Here is a 14,267-nt window from a genome sequence, read left to right on the forward strand (position 1 = left end):
AAAATGTTTACCTTGAAATATTAATAAAAGTATTTTGAAAATAGGAATGTAATTTTTAATTAATTTAAATCTATTTACTCTAAAGCAAAATGCCGTTACATTAAATATCAGAGGCACAAGTAGAAGATATAGAACTGGATATAGATGGCTAGAAGTAAGAAACAAACAGAAAAGAAAGAGAGAGATCAGAGTAAAATTATTCATGTTAAATTCAAATGGAAAGAATTTGAAAATGCTATATTTCAATAGCTAAGATTTAGTTAACTCTAACAGGGAAGTACCTCATATGGGCATAGTCTACATCATAAGTGAAGTGGTGAAAGCATACGGTATCGTGTTTTTACTATTTGAACACTTTCGAAGATCTGAATGATGAGTTTATATATGTCAAATACTCTATTAATTACTTATCTCTATCTATCTCTAATTTTACACGTACTGTCCACCAATGAATGCTCGATGTATAGGTCACAGCCACTATCCCACCAAAAGAGAAAACTTTCATTTATGAAACTTCCTAGTACGTCTGCCAGGGAAACGAAAACAGGCTTTACATCTAACATTATCCTGCACATTTTTATGAAACATTAACATTTTGATTCGACCCTTTTGTTTTATTTTGTTTTGTGTTTAAGCAAACGTTTCGAAAATCATTCCTACTTGTAAATACCTGTTTGTTTCTTGTATGTTTGGGGCACCATTGGTCATGTGGTTAGGATTGCAGAATACTGAGAGTTTTATGGAACTGATCATCCCAATTGTAATTTCCATTATTTATATACAAAAACAATATAGGAGCATGAAAAACACCAATATGGATAGTTTAATAAGACGAAACTTCAGCTCGTAAGTGCTGATAAAAAACAATGTACAATAACTAAATGTTACTGTAGGATGTTTATTATAGCTTAAATAAACAATATTCTGTTTTTGCTCAAACACAGCGTTAAAAATACCAAGTGGTTGACACGAAGCCACATAAATTTCATTTGACTAATTATTAATATATTATTATATCATAATATTAGTTAGCAGTGGTAAATCTAGGTATTAAAAAACCGTAAACACGAATTTTTGAAAATTTTAATATTTCTCTTTTCGCCACGTTTGAATTATCCATTTGAAATTAGGCATCAAGAAGGTGGCAAGGGGCCTTCATTTTCAAGGAATGATTTCTACCGGCAGTAATTTTACAATAATATTATAAGATTAGACATAATAAATCTGACAGCATGAATGCATTATATGAAAAAAGCACGGAATTTGCAATGTTTTGCTGTAGAATGTTATACTAATTCTCGATTATCCGTGTGTGGAATACCCGTCTTGCAATTTGGAACTAGGTACCGTTGAAGCAATTTTAAGCGACCAGCGAATATATTTTTCATTTAGTCAATTTGTCGAAATTTTAATCTTTTTAATTGCAGTTTTACATTATTTTGATTACCTTTAAAAACGAACGTGAGTAACTCATCTGAAAATGTATAAGCTGTGAGAGAAATCATATTGAATGATCTGAGCATACAGAGGAGACTAGTTATATGCCTTTGGCTTTACAATCCTTGTTAGAATATTTCATTTTCAGAGTTGTGTTTTTGTGTTTATTGCAGCTTGTAGGATGATGAGTGAAATTGCTTGGAACTCCGTGCATTAAATAAGTGCAAACATTGGTTACAGACCTTGTTAATTAAAAAAAATTAAACTTTACAAAAAATAATGTTACAGAATACATATATTTCTTTTACATTCCGAATCAATTTTTCGTACCTAGTTGAGTCACATAAATTATGACAAACTTTGAGAAATTAATTTAAAAGAATTAAATATGAAAAAAAAGAAATAACAAAACAATTATAATTTGGCTGTGCGAGAAATCTCACAAATACTACGTTTATGTTTCTGAACAAATGCATAATATTCCCTCCATTTCTATCTATCAATTTTATCAATTATCTCTCACACCCTTTTTTATGAAAATCTGTGATAACACTTTACAAACATTTAAACAAATAAATGAAACTTATACAGATTGGACTGTCAAATACCTCGAAAAATTAGTTGTTAAATTTCAAAAAATATCAGATTTCATTACGAGATATATCTGACATCGAAACGAGTCTCAATTCGATAATGTCATGGATTTTTAGAATTATGATTACAGTTTGAAATTATCCTTATTATATGAAAAATATTAAATAAATTTGTTATATATCAGTTTCCTTGCACACTCTTGTGCTATATGTACTTTAACGTACAAAGAACGTTATAGAATAATACGTTATAGAAAGAACGTTATAGAATAATACGTTATAGAACGTTATAGAAAGAACGTTATAGAATAATACGTTATAGAACGTTATAGAAAGAAGTTATAGAATAATACGTTATAGAACGTTATAGAAAGAACGTTATAGAATAATACGTTATAGAACGTTATAGAAAGAACGTTATAGAATAGTGTTATCAATGGTTATTTAAACCAAACTGCTGTGCATTTTTAAGGCCGAGCGGTAGCTTTCTAATTAACACGCTGAGTTCGGCGCCGAATTTGCTGTCCTTTCCGTTCAGCCGGCAGCGAGCTAAGCCTTAAAGCTAAGCCGTATTTTTGTTTAGAATGTTTCAATACATTTCATTAATGCTAAATTTGATCACATTTCATTGAGACTATATTTATTTTTTAACTTATAGTGTCGGTTCCGTGGAACGACGCCAGGCAAACGAAAATTCCAGTGTCGGTTCTCAGGGACCGACGCCGGCCACACGGAAAGTTCACTGTCGGTCCCCAGAGACCGGCGCCTCGCTCAACGTGTTAAGAAAGTTTCGGGCCGGTAAGTAAATATGTATTTAATTCAAATATATGAATTGATATGTAATCTATATATATGATTGATTGTATTTGAGTTCTATTTCGAATACTCAAAACTTAAACACAAAGAACTAGAGGCAGCAGATACATAAATCAGTTTATTGAACGCAATTTAACAGAATCGTTACAGGTGATGAGATGTGGGTAGCTCACTTCACCACAGAAAACAGCAACTCACAATTGATTGGCGTCACAGGGATCCACGCGCCGGACGATCCTCAGTCTATGCACGGAAATTGAAGTCCACGGTATTCTGGGATAGTAAAGGCATTCTGCTCATTGACGTATTGGCGAGTGGTGCTCCGGTGAAAGCTGATCTTTATTGCGCTTTACTAGAGAACATCTGAAGAGCCATTCAGAACAAATGGTTTGGGATGCTCAGTGCTGGTGTTGTGGTGTCCTACGACAACATCGGACGCATACGGGGAATTCCACAAAATATATGTTGCAGACGTTTCGCTGGGAGATGTCTGACCATCCATTCTATGGCTGCGATCTTGCTGTTAAGTACTTCCACGTGTTATTGCACCTGAAGACGTTCTTGTCTGGGCACACTTTCCTACAGGTGAAATGTTGCAGACAAATGTGACAGGCTGCCTTTCTTCCAAGGCGACAGACTTCTATGACACTTTAATGGAAATAGGTAATCGACGCCATGACAATTGGTATAGTTCCGATGTTTCTTATGCTGAGAAGTAGCAGAAATATAGCTGTATCTTTTGCAATAGGTTTTTCCAGGTAATAAGACTTTGTTTTTTATGGTTTACGGCAAAGTAATTTTTCGGACGACCCTCTTATTGTTTAAATAATCATTATCAAATGAATATACCTTCATCTAAATCAATATCTAACTCATTGAAATCATCATATATATAAATTTCCTTCTAAATCCAATCAACTTCATCTGCTAATCTAAGACATCTAACTAAGCATAACTACCCAAAACACATCTTTATGTTAAACCATCATATATATATATATTATCATCATCATCGTCATTGAAAATATCGCCAAATTAAGATAAATCATTATAGCTCAAATCAACTAAATAAAAAGCAGTATCATCTAAATCACCACCATCAACAATATGATTCTCATTTGATCATCGTCTTCATCACCTCAAACTTCTAAATCACCATCAAAATTGTTATCTGAATAACCAAGAAAGAAATTATAAAATTATCACCAGATAATTGAAAACCATCATTTAAATAATCATCATCATCGAAATCATACCTTCAGTTTAAACCGTCGTATATGTCATCATCACCATTATCATCGTCGAGATAGATAAATCATAATCTTCCAGATCATCTAAATAGAAAGCAATATCAACCAAATCATCATCTTCTTCATCCTCATTTAATCATCGTCTTTATTGTCTAACTCCTCTAAAGTATTATATAAATCACTCTCACATCATGTATAAAATCGTCATCAGTCAAAACTATGTCACCATCAAATTCATCTAAATATTTATTATCACTTAATACACATCGTCATTTTAACCATCATGTATATCGCGTCACCATGATCATCGTCAGAATAAGATAAACCATCATCACCCAAATCACATCAGTCATTCTAAACCATCCTATGTATCATCTTCATCATCATCATTGAAGTCGTCGTCAGAATAAAAAAACTTCACCTAGATACAAAGCCCGATTACCTAAAGTTTTATTATCATCCTACTCAATTATTCATACTCTTCATCACTAAACCATATACTCACGACCACCTAAATAAAAAATCAGCAGCAGTTAATCTAAATTGTCGTCCTCAAAATTCCAGTTAAATTATTCAAATCATCGTCGTTTAAATCATGACTTTTTAGTGTTCGCTAGTGTGCCGTCAAATAGAGCCAGTTTCATTCAGGTACAGACAGAAGGATATCACCGGAAGTTCACTATCGTTGGTTCAGGTGTAGTAACCAACCGCCCTCAGGAGATGCCAGAGGCTTGGGTACGTAGCCGAAACCTATGCCATCTTAGATAACGTGACACTCGGAAGTGACGTAAGAGTTTGAATAACGTAATGTTTCAAAAAGTTTGGTTTTTGTGACAACGAAAATATTTTTTAAAGTTTCATTTCTTCCGGAAACGACGAATTGTTTTCTTTTTTTTTTAGGCAACGGCCTCTTGAACCCCTTGAAATCTTGTTTGTAATGACATTAAAAATTTCCCTTTTATCATTAAATCTGTATTTGTTTTTAATTGAGCATCTCATTATTTACTGTTTGTTCATTTTGCATAATTTTAATATAATAATAATAAGCCAAATGCAAAATGTTAATCGTTAAAGAGAAATGCGACCAGAGATATAAAATTAAAAATTAAAAGACAAAGAATTAAATTTATATATCAAGTTTTACCAGAATAGAAAAAAAAGAGAAAGGACTTTAAAGAATAGAATAGTTGAAGGGGTGATGAAAGCCAAAACATTTCATAAAATGAGGATTTCTGATATTTGCATTTTCAAATTCTCTACAATTTTAGCTTTCTTAAAACACCGTTCTTTAATCTCTATGAAAATTAGGACTGTACAAAATCTAGCTTTAATTTGTCATTGAATACTTTGATAATTGAGAATTTTTACATAAAATCGCGTTTTCCCCCGAACGTGATTTTTTATACTCGATGTAGTACCTGTTCTCAAGAACTACTGCTCACAGGTATCTGAAATTTTTATACCTTATTTACTACGCTTCCAAATATTTGCCGAAAAGAGCTTTTGATTATAATCAGTGCTAAATTTTACTATGCGTAACAAAATATACTGTAAAATACTCTAAAATTTAAAATGATAAAAAAGCTCTTTTCAGTATATTCAGCTAGGTATTGTGATGTTACTTCCCTTAGCGAAAGACGTTTCCAGAACATTTTATCCGCGAGGGGCGAAAGACGGTTAAAGGAAGGGACGTAGTTACGCCGGAAAACAGAGTGGAGGCAAGCTGGTGGGAAGAATACCAGACTTGTGACTTTTGCGGTTGGACACGCAGTCATGCCGTGTGCAAAGAGATAACTTAAGCTAAATGTATAGTAGTGGTATTTGTTTTATTGTGTATTGTTTAATAAATTAGTGGATAAAATTTCAAAGCTGATGGAGATTATTTTCCTATTATGGCGAGTGCATGAGAAATGACCGAACCCGCCTCGGACTTGAAACGGCGCGAGGTGCAAATCGGCGCAGTCGATAGGATAAGATTGTGAAAAAGGAAATCACTAAATAGTGAAAATAATAAATAAATATGGTTGTAAAAAGTTACTGAAAGTTATAAAATGAAATTCGGTGATAGTTCACGAATGGATCTACGATGAGAGAAGATTTTTATGACGAAAGAAAATGGCGCGTTTAGGGCCATGTGTGCGAATAAATTCATCCGATTTGTGAAAGCGTGATGTGCTAAAAAGTTAACAGCCAGTGAGTGGTAAAATGGGATCATCAGTGTTCATCATCCTAGTGAAATCATGAAAAGTTAAATCAGGGATAATGTGAATTACCGTGTTGTAATCATGTCAAGTTACGTGCCACTGCAGTGTGCTCATGATTAAAGTTATCAGCGTCAAGTTGTGCTCTTCGTTCGATATTTTCACTATCGGGATCAAAGGTAAGTCCTTCTTAATTTATATATTAACCATATTAACTTAGAAAATTATAATTGTTTTTATGTCTGTTAATAACATGATTCGAATGTCAGGCGTTAAAACCAGTAGACACCGAGAAAGTATATTTTATATGGAAATGAGAAATTAAGGTTCTTATTTTTATCAAGATATAGGAGATTCTTAGAGCAAGGGAAACGATTATTGAAACATTTGAAAATAATGAAAGGAGTTATGTTTGACCCACCATCGAAAGCTGAGAAATGGCTGTTCTTTTTACATCATGATGAAGTGATTCTTAATCTCTATAAAATATCTGAAGAAGGGAAAATTATTTTGCAGAGTTTAAAAACAAAAGTTAAAAGTTTGATCGCGACTCTCGATGAAATGGATTGATATAACAATATTATGATTAAAGACACCGTATTAAAAGAATTCGAGATTCCTCGGAAAAACCGATCGAGGCAGGCTGGTGGCGTGAATACGAGACTTGGTACTTTAGCGATTGGACCGGCAGCCATGCCGTGTGGAAAGAGATTACTTAAAACATGTTTTGCGCGCCTTATATTATGTATATAGTTGAGATTACTTAAAACATGTTTTGCACGCCTTATATTATGTATATAATTAAATGTATACTATACTAGTGATATTTGTTTTATTGTATATTGTGTACCGTTATGTGTAATAAATTAGAGGATAAAATTTCAAAGATAGAGATTATTTTCCTACTATGGCGAGCGCATAGACGAACCTGCCTCGTGCTTGTAAGAGCGCGAGGTGATAGATGTACTTTAATTACGTAAAAACCTTCAAGCCTGTAAGAACAGCAGATTTTCAGAAAAGGTAATCCAAAAATTGCCAATTCAACATTGTTGCTATAGGGTTTCCAACACCCCTTAATGAAAAGGAGTAAAATATTTTTTGAAAAAATGGCATTTATGGAAATACAAAAAAGAAATATGTTTAGCTTATAAGAGTATATAATATTTCTGTAAAATAAATAAAGTGAGAATTTAAAAGCAATTTTTTAAAATAAAAAACCAAAAGGAAATATTTATAGTTTTTAAAATCAGTATTACTTTTGTAAAATGAAAGAACTTAAAATCTTTTTAAAGTAAAAATAGCGAAAAGAAAAATTTAAATTAAAGTTTCACGTTATTAAACTAAATATTGAAGAAAGAAACATTTTTGACACGAGAAAGGGAAAATAAAAGAATTTAAAAGTCAAAATTGCATTTACACAAGTTGCAACTTTGATAGAGATTCGCGTTCCTTTAAGCCTCGGGCGTCTTCCTATGACGGTCGGTTACTATTAAGCTTGTTATTGTAAACTGGCTATTCAAATTACAGTCGGTATGCGCAAAGGGGGCCTGAATCTTCATCCTGAAAAATAAACAAAATTATTGTTACACATCACATAAAAATATCAGTTAAAATGATATTTCAATTCTGAGTCACAAGCATGAGAATATTTGAGAAGGTTACTTGGCATACGCAAATAACCAAAATGAAAGGTACTCGAAACGCATGTCTGTGCACTGTCTGCAAAAGTTCAGACCGGATCTTGGTCGTTTGTGGTAGGCATTGACTTGCAAGTACAAATGTGTTTTGAAAAACGTAAATGTTTGCGCTTTGGTACTTTTAAATTTAAAGTCATTTGTTTTGTAAAAATTACGAAGCCTAGCTCTTCATATGTTTCTCCGACACTCATAATTTTATGAGGAAAAAGTTTGCACTCGTTATGAAATAATTTTGAACATAAGTATCTCCGTCTGATTTCGATTGACACCAGTCAATTGTTTTGTGATTTATTTCTTATAACCAAAAGGAAAGTTTCCGAAATGAAGTCTAGGTATTGGAGGAAAGAATAATTAGTAAAATGTAGAAAACTGATACTTTTATTTTGAGCTTTTTTGAAATGAACTCATTATGCAGCGTGCCAAAAAAATTAAAAAGACTTCTCTCAAAATTTAATTTTCAATGTTCTATTTTGGAAATGAAAATACCAATTAACAATAGACAGAACTCGTCCTTGACTTTGTAAATTATTCTAGAAATCCTTGACTTCCTATAGCTGGTAAAAACCTGAAATCTCTTACTAAATTTGGCATGGAATATGCCAGTAAATTTCAAACCTAAAAATGTGCGCCATTTGTTTTTACATAAAATTTCTCATATAAATAATTCTTGGATTAGACTTTTTTTGAAAAGTATCTTGACCCAAAACGTTTAAACTGTTTTCTTAAAACTTTCGTTTGCTATTGAAAATTTTATAAATATAACTAGACTGAGTTTTGAATAAATGAAATTACAACCCATAAGCACCTTGTTGGAACATTTTGTTTAAGAAAACGTAATCGCATATAAATCAAGTTCTTATATCGCTTAATTACAATGCATCAGGTCTTTAGTAAATAAAGAAAGCAATAAAATACACATGGTGGTTTGGCAATACCAAAAACATCATATCTCGCAACAGCTCTTCTTGATTATTTCATACCTTAGGAAACACGAGCAAATATGTCAATTGCGGAAACATTGCAGTTTGGCAAGCGATAAGGTGGTGCGCAGGAGAAATGATTATCGGGGAAAATATTTCTGCAAGGTAGGAGGTGATTTGTATTCATTCTGGATGTGGAAGAGAATGTTATTCTAGGACTTCGAGAAATAAGGAACATAATTTGGATAAGAGTGCACTTTCGACCAAAGTGAGTTTGCGGAATTAGGAGTCATGTTTCTTCTTTCTGAAGTCATTTGAAGCCGTGGTTCTGATGTCAACATCAAAGACTTAACGATATCACATTTGCTTTTAGTGAAGTGTAGTTCATCCAGTGCTTTCTTCAGCAGTAGTTATGGCTTTCGCCGAACAAAACAAACACTATGCAAGTTTCAAATGTTAAGTCATTCAGTTTGCGAAAGAAAATGGAAATCATGCAGGATGGTTTTCGTGAATGCTTCGTACACGAGTGGAAGAGGCATGAAATTTTACAATGATTATTGCGCCAAAGAATAAATGTGTATTGCATAAAGAAGTAATGAAATAGCTTACCGTCGGCGAAAGTGTTGGAAACTGCATTGTAGAAAATCCCCATCATCACTAGAATGGATTAATTGTAACAAGAAACAGCGTACGTTTCTTTGCCTTAAAAATAGAAAAAACGAGTGCAAATGGAAGTGAAAACTCTAAAGCAAACTGAGGTTGTGTATTCGATTTACTTCACGGAATAATTCAGTTCTCCGAGAAAAAGAGATAAAATTTTTTCAAAGGCTTCGAAAATATAGAGATAAAACTTTGATGAGTTTTTAAAAATATGTTAAACTTTATTTACTATCACGTGTTGCAAATATCGATGTCATTCCTGAAGTTTTGATATAGTAGGAGATAAAGAAACAATGATATGAAAGAAAAATAACGGTTAACATAAAATCAATAGGCCAACGAGAAATCTCACCTCACCGTACTGATCTCCTGCTTAGCCGACCGTACGAAATTAAAAGCTCATCGATATCTTGAAAAGAAAGACTTTGCTGAAGTGCAGGTTCCCGAAAGTGTTTTCATCCGTATTCACGAGAAATGATCGGCGGAGAAAAATGTTGTGAAACTGTGGATAAGAAATATTTGGCAAAAGCTTCCTTTTGCCTCAGATAATCAAGAAAGTATAATACTTTGGGACATGCTCAGCCTCCATCTAACGGATAACACAAATATGTTGTTGAAAGAGTGTTATACAGATATGACAGTTTATCCAGGCGGATTATTGCCATTATTTCAGATATTAGACATATATGTCAATAAATCATCGATAGAATATTTTAAACGTTAGTGGAATACTCGAACAAAAGTGAAGGTGAAAAAAACAATTACAAATGGAGACCAAATACGTCATGCCAGTGCATAAATAGTGTGTCAGTAGATAATAAAATCACGTAATAAAATTAAATCTATTAGTGTATAAATGTTTTCAAAATTTCGATGTTACGTTTTTCAATCTTTGTGTTTAGAAAAGGGATAAAGAATTCAAACTTTTATCTCCGAAAACAAAATTCTAAATCAGATTTCTAATGAAGAAGTGAAAGGAAGCTTTACTTTCCGGACTAATTAAAATTAAGAAAAAGAAGAGAGAAAAAAAATAACTGATTTGGGTAAGCAGAATATTTAGCCATTCAGTATCTATTGATGGGAATGTATATAACTCTAATGAATAGTACAGAAATAAGATAAAGTTACGTTTCAGTTTGTAGGCCTTACATTTCAAAATGGTTTTAATACAGCTTAAAGCGCATAGCCAAAGATTATGCTCTCAGCCGCTTTTTCAGTAATAACGTCAGAGAATAATTCTTACAGTTACAATGTTTTCAAATAATCCATTCCTTCAAAAGTAATCTATTGTACTAAGATAATGTGTTTTCGAGGGCAGAAAATGAAACAGAACGGCGAGATCCATCAGAGTATGATCCTGTAATGCTTTAACAAATCTTCTTTCTTAAGTAATAGAGAAATGTGGTAGAGCTTCATCTTACACTATATTCTTGTATTCATATTATTTGTAATATGTGACTATGTGTCTCTATTCGATGTGTGGGAAAAAAACGTCTCCAACAGGTTTATATATACGATACCATTCAGATAAACGCAAAGGAAACCAACATTTTCATCTAATAATATTCATTTTATTTTAATTATACCATTTTCTAGTTAGATAACCAATTTGTGAGCAAGAATTTGCATCGTAACAGTGAATCATATTGCTGCCAAATTCCAAATATAAAAAACTAAAGCTCACGAATCACAAACCGAGAGTTTCTGTGAATTTATGAGGTGCGAAGGAATTTCTATTTTGAAAGAAATCGAAATTGATATAAATTCGCTTTATAACATATTATTCAGTTTATTTATCTAATTATATTATGATTCTGATGTAATGTATACACACATTTTAAAAGTTATTTCTTTCGCTCATTTCAATTTGTAATCTTGAATTTTTACACTGAAAAATTCCTGAGTAGAGACGGAAACTGTGGTATGTCAGACTGAATTTAAACAAGGTGAAAGCAAATGAAAAGCTAATGTACATACTACAATAGCTTTTAGTTTGTTTAGAATTACAATCTTAGTAATGCAAATCATGCTGATTAACACATAATTAAAAGTGGATAAACATTCCTTTTTGAACGTTTCTTTGAACCTTGATATAAAGTTCTATGAATATCTGCAGTTGGATAAGACAGCTCAGGGTCAAACAAATTTTAAAATGAAATTTGTATAAATTAATTTCATGAGTTCAATTATGAAAGATATGCCGTGCAATATTTATTTGCACAATTTAAAGCCAGTAGCACAACATAAATTTATAGTTGAAAAATACTGTCATGTGACTATGTGTTAAAAAAGTCAATAAACTGTGACTTTCCAGGTAAAACCGGAAGACCTCGCAGCCATGAAAGGCACTGAAAACATAGATCTGAACTACGAAAGAGTGTACTTAGTTGCTGCTAAAATAATACTGGTATCTTAAAGTTAGCATCACTAATTACTAGCTTATAATATATCAGTAGTTACAGTTACCGAGCAAAATATTATCAAATGCCGTCCATATACTAAGAACACCATAAAGTTCTTGATAATAAAAATGTTGTTGATAATAAATTTTGGTAAAATGAAGCAGGTATATGATTTATTTGTTCTATTTTTCTTTTCCGGGTCTTGCTTCGTTTGGTCATTAAATCAATCGTTCTACAGTCGGTATCCAGTTCTGGCTCTTTTCGCAGTTCAACCGGTTTCCTTTTCGGGTTTGACAGTTCTTTTCCGGTTCCAGCTTGTCTTTCAGATTTGGAATCTTTTCCGTTTTTTGCTTCTTTTCCAGGTATTGCGTCTTTTCAGACTCCTCTATATTTTCCATTTCTGGCATCTTTTCCGGCTCTTGCTTCTTTTCCAGTTTTTGCAATTTTTCCAGTTCCTTCTTCATTTTCAGGTCTCTCTTTTTTGGTTTTTGCAATTTTTCCCTCAACTTTTGCCTTTCCAGTTCATTTTTGTGTGCTTGTTTTAGCATCTCTTCAATATGTTTCTCCATTTTCAGTTCTTCTTTCTTTTCTAGATTTTGTATTCCTTCCCGTATTTTCTTCTTTTTCAGTTCTTCTTTCTTTTCTAGTTTTTGAATCCATTCCAGTAATTGCTTCTTTTCCAGTTCTTTCTTCTTTTCTAGTTTCTGTTGCTTTTCCAGTTTTTGTTTGTTTTTCAGTTCTTCCTTCTTTTCCAGTTTTTCCTTCTTTTTCTGCTCTTGTTTCATTTTCATTTCTTGCTTCTTTTCCAATTTTTGCTTCTTTTTCAGTTCTTGCTTCTGTTCTAATTCTTGTATCTTTTCCTGTTCTTGATTCTTTTCTAGTTTTTGTATCTCTTCCAGCTTTTGTTTCTTTTTGAGTTCTTGCTTCTTTTCTAGTTTTTGTGTCAATTCCAGTTTTCTCTTGTTTTTGAGTTCTTGCTTCTTTTCCAGTTTCTCCTTCTTTTCCTGTTCTTCCTTTTTATTCAGTTTTTGATTCTTTTCCAGTTTTTGCATCTTTTCCGGTTCTCGCTTCTTTTCCAGTTCCTTCTCGTTTTCCAGTTCTTTCTCGTTTTCCAGTTTTTGCTCCTTTTCATGATCACAAGGAGGATTTTCCAATCTACAAAAAAATCGGTATATCTTTATTTCATTAGTAAAATAGTGAAAGTAATGCAATGACGATCACGTTTAACATGTACAACACTTCCATATTTAGATACTATATAACACTTTTGGCTCAGTTTCATAGGGAAAAAACTCCCCGTAGATTATTGCCTGGCAGAATTGTTTTCTACAAAGGGTGAATTTGTTGTTTTCGTTGTTCTGACCTAAAGCCAAGCAGATAAGTTAAAGTATTTTGCGTTATTTGTATGCAATAAGCGGCCTCCATGAATCTCACGTAGAGCGTAATAATTTGAAAAGTTTCAGTGCCTTACTTTTCCTTACTTAATTTTTACATAAGTTGCAATAATAATAACAGAAATAATAAACAGGTGGCTTAAAAACAGAGGGAAACAATGACGAAAATTGCAAAATAGGAGGAAAAAAGGAAACTGAAATGAAAAGGGAAACAACTACAAACAAAGGATGGAAAAAGCATTTTAGAAGATATACACGTAACGTTCTTTCTGAATCAGCCAAACCTGTATTTTAACGAGTCTCTTTGCATCGCTGGCTGCACAGATTTCAAATTTTCTCTCGTTATTCAAAATTCGGATCATATTGCTGGTCTTTTTCGTAGTCCATCAGAGCCGCACTAGGATTTTTGCCACCATTTGTTTCAATTGAAACTTTTATTCTCATTCTTCAGTTGCATTCTTAAAGTTTATTTATTTATACAGGAAGAAAGAAAGAAATCAATCAAATCAAAGTAAATTAGGAAAAGATATACCTGTTTTCTCCTATATTTATTGTTCCCTGTAATTTCTTTTGCCTGTTGCATTAAATTTATTGAAGGAAAATTTACAAAATCATTCAAAATGTATTTCCTAAATCCTTATGCGAATTTAGCCCTTCTGATCATTTCGGCCACACTTTAATGGCTTTTACAATTTGATGTTTGAATATTGACAGCTGCCTATACTGAAATATGCTCTCCATTGCTCTCGAAAAAAGAAAAATTAAAGTTCCAGGTAATTTTGCAATGAAGGACACATATATCTTATTTGAAGGGCAAGAGGAAAAGAAAAAGATATTTTCGGATGGGAATATGTAGCATTTTAAACACCGTGTTTGTAAATGTCATCATATAGTAGC

General features: G+C 32.6%; 1 protein-coding gene across 5 annotated transcripts in view; it reads right to left on the reverse strand.

Moving 5' to 3' along the window:
• LOC146998813 (uncharacterized) overlaps positions 1–14,267 on the reverse strand; it is a 940,238-nt gene that overhangs the window by 501,461 nt on the left and 424,510 nt on the right. Inside the window, exon 4 of one of the 5 annotated variants that reach the window (XR_015039726.1) lies at positions 12,944–13,131. The exons of the other annotated variants lie outside the window; for them this stretch is intronic. The gene's annotated coding sequence lies outside the window, so the exon portion shown is untranslated. Of the gene's footprint in view, positions 1–12,943; positions 13,132–14,267 lie in introns of those variants that run through there. 5 annotated transcript variants of the gene reach the window in all.

The sequence above is a fragment of the Stegodyphus dumicola genome, chromosome 2, assembly GCF_044657685.1.
Source record: "Stegodyphus dumicola isolate Sdum_Otavi_A_Nest chromosome 2, ASM4465768v1".
Taxonomy (NCBI): domain Eukaryota; kingdom Metazoa; phylum Arthropoda; class Arachnida; order Araneae; family Eresidae; genus Stegodyphus; species Stegodyphus dumicola.